We start from the raw sequence: 11,625 nt of genomic DNA on the forward strand, positions 1-11,625 counted from the left end.
ACGGAGGAAAGAGGAAAATACCAATAAAGCCGAAAACGCCATTCACCCGAAGTGTGTCTAGGTCTAAAATAAACCCAGACCTGGCCGTAAAACACCCGATTCTAGCTCGGTCCGTTCCGATGTCCACCATGATTATAGCATCGAAGTGTACAGTGCGACGCTTTATTTAATTTACAGATCTTCCAAATTATTTTGCTGAGCCACTTTGCCATCAATTGCTAGTTATTAAATTGAAATAATTATCTGCCTCAACAAGAACCAATTGCACTCAATGATTATATTTGTTTGTGATAATAGTAGTGCCTAAAATTCATTAAATTGTTTAAATTTCCCATATAGATTTATTCTTTGAAAGTAAAATTTCCTTTTTTCCCTTGTAATCTCAACATTGCTCTGCATATTTTAGCCGAGGCAACTGCATCGGTGTGCCTCAGCGTGGCAACGACGCTGGCTAGGCATTAATGGGTACATAGTAAACTGATCACATTCGAATCGTACATATGGATATCTTAGAGCATGGTAAATGTTTAGTATACTGTAATGGTTGTCTTGTAAACAATATGTGTAAATACAACGAAAATTTGCAATTCCGAAACATTGTTTCTTTGCAATTTTGTCAATTTACAAGACCGTGAAAATGCTTGAACAAAGTAAAATATAACAAATGTTTCAGTGGCAAAATCATTCGAATTTTGCAAATCTGATCGAAAATTCAACATGTAAATCTAAACAAATGTTAACTTTTTAAGGTCTGTACAAAAATTAGGGTCATTACGACCTAAATGAACTCGTTGAGTCATTACATATATTTTCTAGAACTTGTTCAAAGACATCGTAGACGTCACATGTGTGTAACATGTTTAGATAAAATTACCTCTGACACCCAGGCTATCTACGCTGGAGTTTCCCCTTTCTATTTTTGTGATTATATGATTTGAGCTAAAAATAGAATATTATCGATGTGGACAAAGAATGCAAACATAACACGCAGTGTATTTGACGGGGAATTAGCTCAAGTGGTAGAGCGCTCGCTTAGCATGTGAGAGGTAACGGGATCGATACCCGTATTCTCCAAATGTTTTTTTACATGGAATTTTTATTCCGATGTACACATGTTGATTATGAATAACTTCAAAGTTGGTAAATTTTAATTACCGCCCTCTTTAACCAACGTTATTGTATAATACACTTAATAATTATATTACTTTCACATATTATTACATTTCACACATCATTATCAGCTCAAATTTTTTTTCAAGAAACGGCTATTTCATAATAAAAATATGTAACAACATGAATAACGACTTAAAATGCCAATATAATCGATTTTGAGACATGTTTTAGGACAAGCGAGCTACATAAACTTACTGGAATTGGCTCCAGAGGTAGAGTGCTTGCTTAACATGTGAGAGGAAACGGGATCGAAACCCGTACTCTCCAAGCCTTTTCGTGTCGTAAATCTCCAATGAAAAAAAAATAAATAGAACGCCATAATTTTAAAACTGTTCAATACGTTATTTCATTTAAAATCGTATAGCTAAGTGAGAAGTAATGCGATAAAAACTCACATTCTACCATTTTGTCGCAAATTATAATCTAAAACAACGAATGAATGGATCTGATAAGTTTTAATACTAAATATGAACTTCAGGAGAATTATGTTTGCTTTCTTTCGTATCTGTATTTTTACTATTTATTCCGATTTAGGCTTGTTTGTTTAAAAATGGTATTTTGACAATTCATATATGGCTTTTTATCTTGAATCGGGAATAGGGCCTGTCGTTTCATTTTGGGGAAAAAAATCATCGACAAATCTAAAAAAGGGGAAATTTTTCCCCGAAGTAAGCTTGAAATTTGGGGACAATTGCACATTTTAAAGAAATTCTCATAGCGGAAGGGGCCATTCTCTTGGGGGAAGGGGCCTGTATAAGGCCCTTGCTAAAGAAGGAGAAAAGTCCTGCATATTATCTTTGTAAACAATTAGCTGATAATATCGTTCGAAGTCATTCATTTAAATAACACTGGACGACACCCGTTACACAATTTGGAGCTATCAACTCTCGATCATTCAATATCCATGTAACCATTTTTGGACAAAATAACGTTTTTTTCCATTTTAAAGAAATGTAATTTTGAAACAAAACAGCTCGCAGCTATTTCAAATACGGACGCGTCTCATACCTGTCGCATTCTTGTGGTTTATTTTAACGGCAATTACCGATGGTAAGTAAATACTTTAGATTCAAAATGAGAAATGTTAACATCTGAAGAAAGTTACATTACCGTTTCGTATGATGTGGCCGATAAACAGGGATTCGATAAGTAGGATGTGTGAACTGGCCAGTGCCGAAGCAAGGCTTGTTTTCATTACATAATGAAAGGTTTGATATGTAAACATGACAGAGGTCGCTATCAACTTAATATCACGATGGGAGTGCCTTTATTAGTCTAGTGGAATTCGTGGTGTAGCGATACTCGGAAGAGAATTCAAATTCGTGTGTTTTTCCTTTTTTATTGTAAAACTTAATGTTTTATCAATCGACCTGGAACAGTTGTCATGACATTTTTGCGTTCTCTCGTAATGGTTAATCCGATTGTGTGATCATTATATAACGATATATTAATGCCCTCGGATATATTTGTTAAACAATAACAAAAAACAACATTTTTTTGTTAGTTTGATACATTGATAACAACCTCAAATTTTGTTCTTAGGGATGCAAATAAAAGAAATCCTGTCAGCTCAAATGGACTTTCGTCGCCGATCAAATACCCGCACCGGCGTGTAGTGAGCCACTGTTTGCTAGCAGAACTAACCACCTAACGTAACGTTGACTGGCCACGTAAGTTCGTCAAAATGGAAATCCGTCGTGTTTCCTAACCACTGTCCAAATATTGGTCGTATACAGCGTGCAACTGGACAATTCTCTGGTATATGTTCAGTGTTAAACGGTTATCAGATGTGTTATTTAGTGGACACTCGTTTCGTATAAATTTGATCGTATCAAGATTCTATAATCCTAATAGACAGGTCTGCTACGATATCAGGTTTCCATGAGTCTATTTTCTGTTTTGACACTTGTTTGCATTCAAATAGCTTTGCTAAAACATACAATTTAAATGCATTGTTGTCCATTTCGTGCAGATCGTTTTATTTCTGAAAACACATAAATTCTCCAATTTCACGGCAGTTTCGAATTTCGTTTGTGAACAATTCTTTGTGTTTATGTCTTACTGGCCACTGGATGCTCAATTCGGACGTATCTGGTTTCGGACATGGCATTTGGTCAGCCCTGCAACCGATTAATTGCTCATTCGTTTCTTGTTTATTTTATAAATATTTATAGTTTACTTTAACCGCTACACGCACGTGCACTGTATGGCTTCAACAAGTGGCCGCTCGTGTCAGTTTTGTTTTCAACAGATGGCGGTCGGTAAATTCAACTCCTGACATATTTGAAATTAATGATCTTCAAATTGTTTAATGGAGTTTCAGGTCAGGTATTCGCCAAAATTGTATACCAATAATTATTGCTGAAATTCAGCGGTACATCCATTTATTAGTTTGAACGCTGCAATTGAACGGGTTGCGGTCGAAAATACATCTTCTGAGCAGCATTTAGTTACACGATTATTCTGAACTAATTTCGCTTCTGCCGGAACTTCTACATGCTTAAAAATAGGTATATTTTAATACAGTAATTGCTTGCGTGGCTATCACAAGATCAACGTGGATATATAGCGTACGCATTCAAACAAACCAAAATAAAGAAGATGAATGCGAAATTTGGATATGTGGTCATCTGTGGTTATTACACGAGTGATTGATAGACATAAAGATAGGTCAGTGATAGACACGCATGGCCGGAATGACCACTGGTCAGCATCTTTCAGTAAGCCCAGCAATGGGGTGATTAGTGCCAACCCCCAACTACCCAGGGTGCCATAATCAAGACAGTGTATTTCCCGGAAACATTGATACAACCGCAGAGAAATGTTTTTACTCACAAAACCGCGCTCGCCGTATCTCAGAAAGAAAGATCGCATTGTTTAAAATTAGATTTAATGCACACTTGTAGTTCAATTTCTCTTTAAACGAATGAAAACCTTTAAGTATAATTGTCTTAATAGAAACTAATTTAAAATGCATTTAGGTAGTTATAGACTTCAAAGCTTTAATACAATTTTCTTTTATTGGGGTTGGACTCGGAGTTGTAGTGGTATGTAGTCCGTAACGATAGTATAAAAGAGGAAGAAGACACTGTCGAATTATCACCGGAAATCAATACTTAAGGGACACGTTTTAGAACTTAAACGGCATTCATTGGTGACGTTGATGATTATCATTTAGGCAGTTTGGGTAATGCTGCATTTTCTTTTAATCTCCTTTCTTCTGGATTAAAGCCCTCGTTCAAATGTCTTTCTGAAAATGAGAGGTTGCCTGTTCGAAAATAATTAACAACTCGGTCGGATACAATCTGATCAAATTTCACTGAACCAGAAAATCGACTACAGAAGTCAACGATCTCTCCCTCACATCCGCCTGGGCCAAACCGAACGCATACACCCAGCCCCATTCGACAACAAAAGGCAACCCCAATACACAAAACACAATGAAAAGTTCAAACCATTAAATTTCAAACTAATCAATACATTTCGATACACATCCCCTCGAATCAAAAGCCATCTGCAGCAGTCATTGACTCTATAATTTATTCCGAGGGAGGCAGGTGCTAGTTTTTTTTCCCCAATTTTCGTTCCAATACATCTTTAAGCCATGTGTCACTATTTGCTACCATATGTCTGTATTACTGTTACTATAAATACTAGTACACTCGATCAGTTCATCGGCGCGTGGTTCGTTGCGGTGGATAATTTCCGTATATTGCTCGAAATTATCCTATTAAGTTATTATTCATAGTTGAGCAACCAAAGATGAAAACAGAGAAATACACCAATAAAGTAGCCCCAGCTGACATGCGCTAGATACAGGAACTGACTCACGCTTTTCCATGATGACTTTTTTAAATGGCACACGTCCATTTGATTATTTCTTTTTGTTTTGAATACTTTTTTTATATATTTTTGTACGGTGTGACCATTTTCTGGAACGTTAAATGACCTGAGCTTTTCATTTTAAAAGATCATTCTTTTTATCAGGTTTTGGGATTGTTTGGTTTTGATTACTCGTGGATAAAGACTTACGAATAACGACGAAGATTGAAAAATGGGAAACCAGTAAAGAAAAAAAGAAAGAAAAAGAAACTATGTTCTGCTACTGATTACTAGTATTATGCTGTTTCTACTTCCACCACCACCACTCCCGCTAAGATCTTATCTGCAAGCTAACTTTGCATACCAGAAACTAAAAAGACTGACACAATTCAAACTTCATTCGTCGATGTACGTGTCATTAGGTATTTGCCCACGAGACGTTATGTAAATTAAACTTTGTCTATAAACATAATTTTATAGTAAAGTAAAGTGTAACTTAGATTTCATGAATCGAAAATATTAATATCGCTTGATGTAATTATAGGAAGCTACACGTATAAAACTATACGATGCAATCATTCGCGTGAACCGATCAAATCGGTTTTAATTATGTAATCATACGTTTTAAATTTGAATATAGTATATTAAATTATTTATTGTAGTTTCGATAATATGTGCACACATATTACATTTTAATTATACGCAATTCTTTACCAACTGCATGCAGTTGAATTTAGATTTCTTTGCATCGCTTTTTCTGAACAATGGAAATATTTACAAAGCTTGTAATCGTTGCAAACCCAGATACATTCAGACCTAGTGCTTTTATGTTAATTCGTAATGAAAATAATGAACTTAACCATTGTGTAGATGTATATTTATTTAAATAGTATGTAGAAAAATAGGACCATATGTGTTTTTGTGACCAGTTCGCGACTTAGCAGCTAAAATTTAACAAGCGACATATGCATGGGATATGTGTACATAAGTACCGTGATTATGCAGACATGTATATGAAATCAGATAGGTAATACGGGTAAAAACTGCCCACCTTGTTCTGAGAATGATCACAGCATGTCGGTCAGTGGTGTAGTGCAATGGTGGATATACGAGTAAACTTAGGATGTTTTGAGGAAATTAGCCCTTTAAGACCATTTTTTCACAGATCATATCATTCACATCTTTAATCAAAATAAGAACGCATTCTCTACTGGTGAGAACGTAAGGGTCATATTTGTTACAAATACCAGTCCAATTCATATGATCTGTTAAGATTTTTTAAAACAATACCTTTAATATGCATATCGTATCATATCATTAAGATGTATTCCAGGATACACAGTTTTAACGGAATATATATTTGGTAAAAATATAATCACACATATCTTTGACAGGTGTGGTTCTCTGACAACGTCCCAGCGTTTCAATTCCGATTTGATGTGCTTGTGCGAGACACAGCTGCGTGCAGTGAAACAACGGAAATACGTGTTTTGGGTACGAACTCCCGAACTTGGACGGAGTCGCATATGTTGCCAAAAGCGTATGAGTCTCTTTTTGGGAAAACGGGGCTTAATGCATGTGCGTAAAGTGTCATCCAAGATAAGCATGTGCAGTTCGCACAGACTTATCAGGGACGAGATTTTAAGCTTTTATGGAATTTTCCCATTTATAGAAAGTCTCTTCTAAACAAACGGTTACGACGGAAAGTGGGGTACAAACGGCCATAAGTTGACGGTTGCGCATATGTTGAACATGAGCATATGATGGGTTTCGGAATTGCTGCTTCTCAAAAGCCAGGCCCTTATGTCGAATGAAAAGAGGCGAGCGAGTGTCGGCATTCAATTTCAATTTAAACACCATGCACTGTTGATTCAGTCGGGTTTCAACAAACACTGTTGAATACTGAAGTGACTATACCGATATACAAAATTTACACCTGCTCAATTTTTCGTTAAAAAGGAGAGAATAATACAAAAGCAGAACCAATTCATTACAACTTTATAAGCAGCTGTATGTAAATGATGAAGACGCCGGCCGGTATGGCACGCGAACGATTGCTGATGCTCAACTGTTTTATTATGTGTCGAAAAACAACATAGCGAAGCACGTGTTTGTTGGAGCGTATAATTATTCGCATGCCTTTACATCTGTCCCTCGGGCTGTTAGATCCGAGTGTCCTCTATATCCCATATCAAATTTTTATATCGAATTAGTCCAGAGTGGCGAATAGGTCCGAAATAGTCATTGATATTAATTTTCAAATCGCGTTGTCATGTAAACGATGAAAAGCGGCGACAGAATTATGATAATGACATGATATGTGGCTAACAAGTGAAGGAATTCTACAAATCAAAGCCGAAATCAATGTTTGATACGATCGTCAGCTGCCCGGGAGGAGGGTCGGGCGCGTGCGTTCAACCGGTTGACCGGGTGTGATACGAGAGTCGCTGTAGCAAAACAAGGCTTCACCCATTTATGCCTAGTGGACTTTCCCATCCTTCTGAAATGTATCAATTTATTTCCAAAATTAGGGAGGTCTAGTATATTTATTTCTATATTTAGAATATTTCTAACAGAAAATCCTTTAACAGGGGTGTCAATTGGCCAAAATATAAAATCCTGAAAATAAGCCTAGCATGTGGGGGGCCAGTGCCAAAAGAGGGTTAATTATTCATTTAATTATGTAAACTGTGTTAACAATATGTCAAATTAAATAATTTATGAACAAAATGACATTTTGTGACAAAAATCTGTAAATACCACAACAAAAATCCTGTCATTTATATAAACATCAAAAGCAGTTTTTGAGGGCCAAAATCCTGAACTTTAACACCCCTGTTTAAGCAAACAGCGCAGACCCTGATGCGGCGTCTCATCTGGGTCTACGCTGTTTGCCAAGGCCTTTTTTCTAGACGCCAGGCATAAATGGGTTAATGCAGGTGTGAAAAGTGTCTTCCCTGATTAGTCTGTGAACCCGCTTCATAAAGGATTTTCCCCAGAAGATGCTTCATTTTACTAAGAAATACCATGAATTTGGAAATTTTCGCCCCTGATTATCCTTTGAGGGCTGCACAGACTGATCTATGACGTCACTTTATGCACATGCATCAAGCCCGGTTTTGTCAGAGCGCGACTCATATCGATATCCCCACCTACTCTTCGGTAGATGTTTGAACAGCCACAGCTTCTATCTCGGCGATCGCGTGGCGTAATTATAATTTCATATGCTTTATGGAGACGATTCCTTTTGATTAAACATGTATCACCATTCAACCTCTCGAGACTATAGCTATTCGAACTCATCTGCCTTGCATTTCTATGGTGACGATGAAAAGATTTCAAAATGCAAATACGCAGCATGTACTATCGGAGGACGCATGCGCGCGCCTGCGCACTAGGACAGCATCTGCCGATCTCTTGACTTTTTGCACTGTTTCTCAGTTAAAGAGCCGGGAATAAGACCGGAACACAACAGATTGATAGCAATCCGCGTCCCACCTGATTCCCGACTTTGTTAATGTCACCTTTCGAGTCAAATGCCACCGAAGTATTGTCAATATCCATCCCAATTAATAACTGATCACGGTGTATTATTAATCATGAAATAAAAAAACGCCAAGCTCCGTATTTGGGCGATGCCAGCTGCTTTTATAAGAGGATACCGTTACTGTGAATTGTTCTACGATATTCGCTTTGATACAATTGTACCGTTATGTCTTTTGTTCAAACATGGAGCTAAAATATGGTAATTACCAATTAATAAGGCACCTGCCTCATTTGCACGCAGATGGTTTTGGAGCTTTTCTGGGAACAGTGTATTGGAATTATTGCCGTAAAATTCCGTCACATTTGCCAATCTTGATGATAAATGTTGCTAGGAAGGAGTTTTATTTCTGGTAAAATTGCATGTCACAGCAGATGCTGGTATAGAGTTAATTGTCTAACAGGTTTACGAGAACAGTTGCCGTGGTACCACAGAATTACCATTCTTCTCGACAAATTTTGTTGACGGGCATTATTCCATTTAGCTTGGCACCAAGATTGCTGAAATTCGATAACAATAATATTAATTAAATTCAAGTTAGAGATGATTAATTTCATGGAAGTGTATGATTTACAAATATTACTGACAATAACGCGATATTTAATACATTAATGTTTGAGAGACGCTGTGATCGATCTTGTTCTAGAAAAAAAAAACACTTTTTTCTTTTGAATTAAGTACAAACTAAGAAAATAATAGTAAAACATCGTGGAATAATTGACACATACCTAGTAGTTGAAGCATCGTCATGTATATATTCCGCCTAAAAATTTACCATCTACTTTAACATTTTAACGACGGTGATTATGAAAATATAAACATGTCATAAAATTATAACTTTGACAAAAATATAATCCTTTTTTGCAAAAAACATCCGTTCTGTTTCTCATTCTCAGAACACAAAAAACTAAAATTATTGATGTAAACTAGAATGAGGAATGATAATCAGCTATATTTTTAATGAGCCGTGCTCTGTGAAAAGGGGATTAATACATAAGCGTAAAGTTTCGTCCCATATAAGCCTGTGCAGTCCGCACCGGCTACAGGTTAGCCTGTGCAGTCCGCACCGGCTAATCAGGGACGACACTTTCCGTTTAAACTAGTTTTTTGCTAAGAAGAGACAATCTTTAAACGAAACAAATCATAAAAGCGGAATGTGTTGTCCGTGATTAGCCTGTGCGGACCAGGGACGACACTTTCCGCCTAAACTGGATTTTCGTTAAGAAGAGACTACATTTACCAGAACATTCCATAAAAGCACAAAGTGTGGTCCCTGATTAGCCTGTGCAAACATTTAACTCTTTCAGTGCTGGACCGAATTTTGAAGGCCTTTGCAAACAGTTTGGATCCAGATGAGACGCCACAAAACGTGGCGTCTCATCAGGATCCAAACTGTTTGCTATTCGTATAGTATTGTTTGAAAAAATCGAAGAAAATGCTAATTTAGAAATTCAGCAGACGACATTTTAGCAGACGACGAATTTCCCAGCATGCAAAGGGTTAAAGCACATGCATTACATTCAGAACGCTGCTAAATTTTCCATTAGCAACTCGAAATATTCAGGTGTCTTCATTCCTCTCAACGGGTTACTAATAACTGAACTCCGTACTTCAACCAACAGCGATGATTTCGTCTTTCAATGGTCACTTTAATTATTACCGCTTTGTTGCGATAGTTTTTTGTGTAAAGGAATTTACGTTGTAATGATGACCAGTTCAAAGGTTCCACTTATCTTGCTTTCGAAAGAAACACTTTCCCGTTAGGTTTAATCATATTCAATTAGCTCTCATTTTTGTGCGAATCAACTGTACTTAACTCCTCGTTCACTTCGACACTTTCATGTATTCTTGTTTGAAATGTATCTAAAATTACTAATCATTTTCTTTAAAAGAAATCCTTTGATCTTTTTGATTGTTCACTTGCAGTAATTATTTAGATTCGATAGCTCTCGTGTTCAACCGAATACCAATATACAACTTTTTTATACACTTATAAGACGTTATAGCTTAATTCAAACACTAACAGCGACACCTGGCGTCTAAGGAAATTATGGCATATTTTGCCTTTACATTTTTTATATGCTATTATTAATTCATTACGGGAACGATGCAGTAAGGCAAGACAGAAACAATAGATGCGTTGCACGACCATGGTATTGAATGACATGGAAGTGCAATGCCATTTGATTGATTATCGATCGACGCAGTTGTTTGAAAGCACCGACAATTACTGACATTCACGCTAATAATTGACTCTATACTTTATATGTGGTAATCAATGCAGTGCGGGATACATGCAATAAATACGTGGATTGAAATCAATCTTCTCTTCATGCTTGATTATTAACGAATGCCGCATGTTTCCCTACATAAAACATAATTATGTATCATGTATTAAGTTTGATAGCGGCGAGCCTCGTAGTTGGAAAACTAGGCTTAGTGCACGTGTGCAATGCCAAAGTGACGTCCCGCATTAGCCTGTGTAGTCCGCACAGGCTAATATGGGACGACACTTTCCGCCTTAAATGGATTTGCGCTTAGAAGAAACTTCCTTGTTACAAAAATTCCATAAAACCAGAAAAAGTGACGTCTATGACAAGCCTGTGCGGACTGTCCGTTGCAATCTGGGACGACATTTTTGGGTACATGCGTCATTTCCAGATCTCCCATAACGAGGCTACGGAATTTAGAACGGCTGCATCCGCAGCATCATCAGTAACATCAGTTCCCAACATCAGTTCCCACATCAGCAGCAAAATCCCATTAGCAGCAGCAACAGCAGTCCTTTACTGTGCTGTTGTTGTTGTATTGTTGTTGTAAATCTTAATTATAGTGCTACGTTTCCTTTCCAATTATTAAAATGTTTAATGAATGTGTATATGCAATATTTCGAAGAGGGCAGAATGGCTATATAAAATTATAAGCCGATGAAGTAGAGACCTCCAAGTGAAATGTTCTGAATATTGAGAGCCTTTTACAGTTGTACGGTTCGTTTAAAAGCACGTATATTTTGACAGAAATAATGTCTGCTTTTGAAACGTATCAATGGAGAAGCTACGTGAAACTCCACATTTAATAGGAGAATC

At 36.9% G+C, this 11,625-nt stretch overlaps 1 non-coding gene across 1 annotated transcript; it reads left to right on the plus strand.

Annotated features, from left to right (window-relative positions):
* The first annotated feature begins 1,001 nt into the window (after window positions 1-1,001).
* Window positions 1,002-1,074, plus strand: Trnaa-agc (transfer RNA alanine (anticodon AGC)). Its single transcript has one exon. It is a non-coding gene; the product is annotated as a tRNA-Ala (tRNA).
* The last annotated feature ends 10,551 nt before the right edge of the window (window positions 1,075-11,625 follow it).

The sequence above is a fragment of the Dreissena polymorpha genome, chromosome 1 (assembly GCF_020536995.1).
Source record: "Dreissena polymorpha isolate Duluth1 chromosome 1, UMN_Dpol_1.0, whole genome shotgun sequence".
NCBI classification, from domain to species: domain Eukaryota; kingdom Metazoa; phylum Mollusca; class Bivalvia; order Myida; family Dreissenidae; genus Dreissena; species Dreissena polymorpha.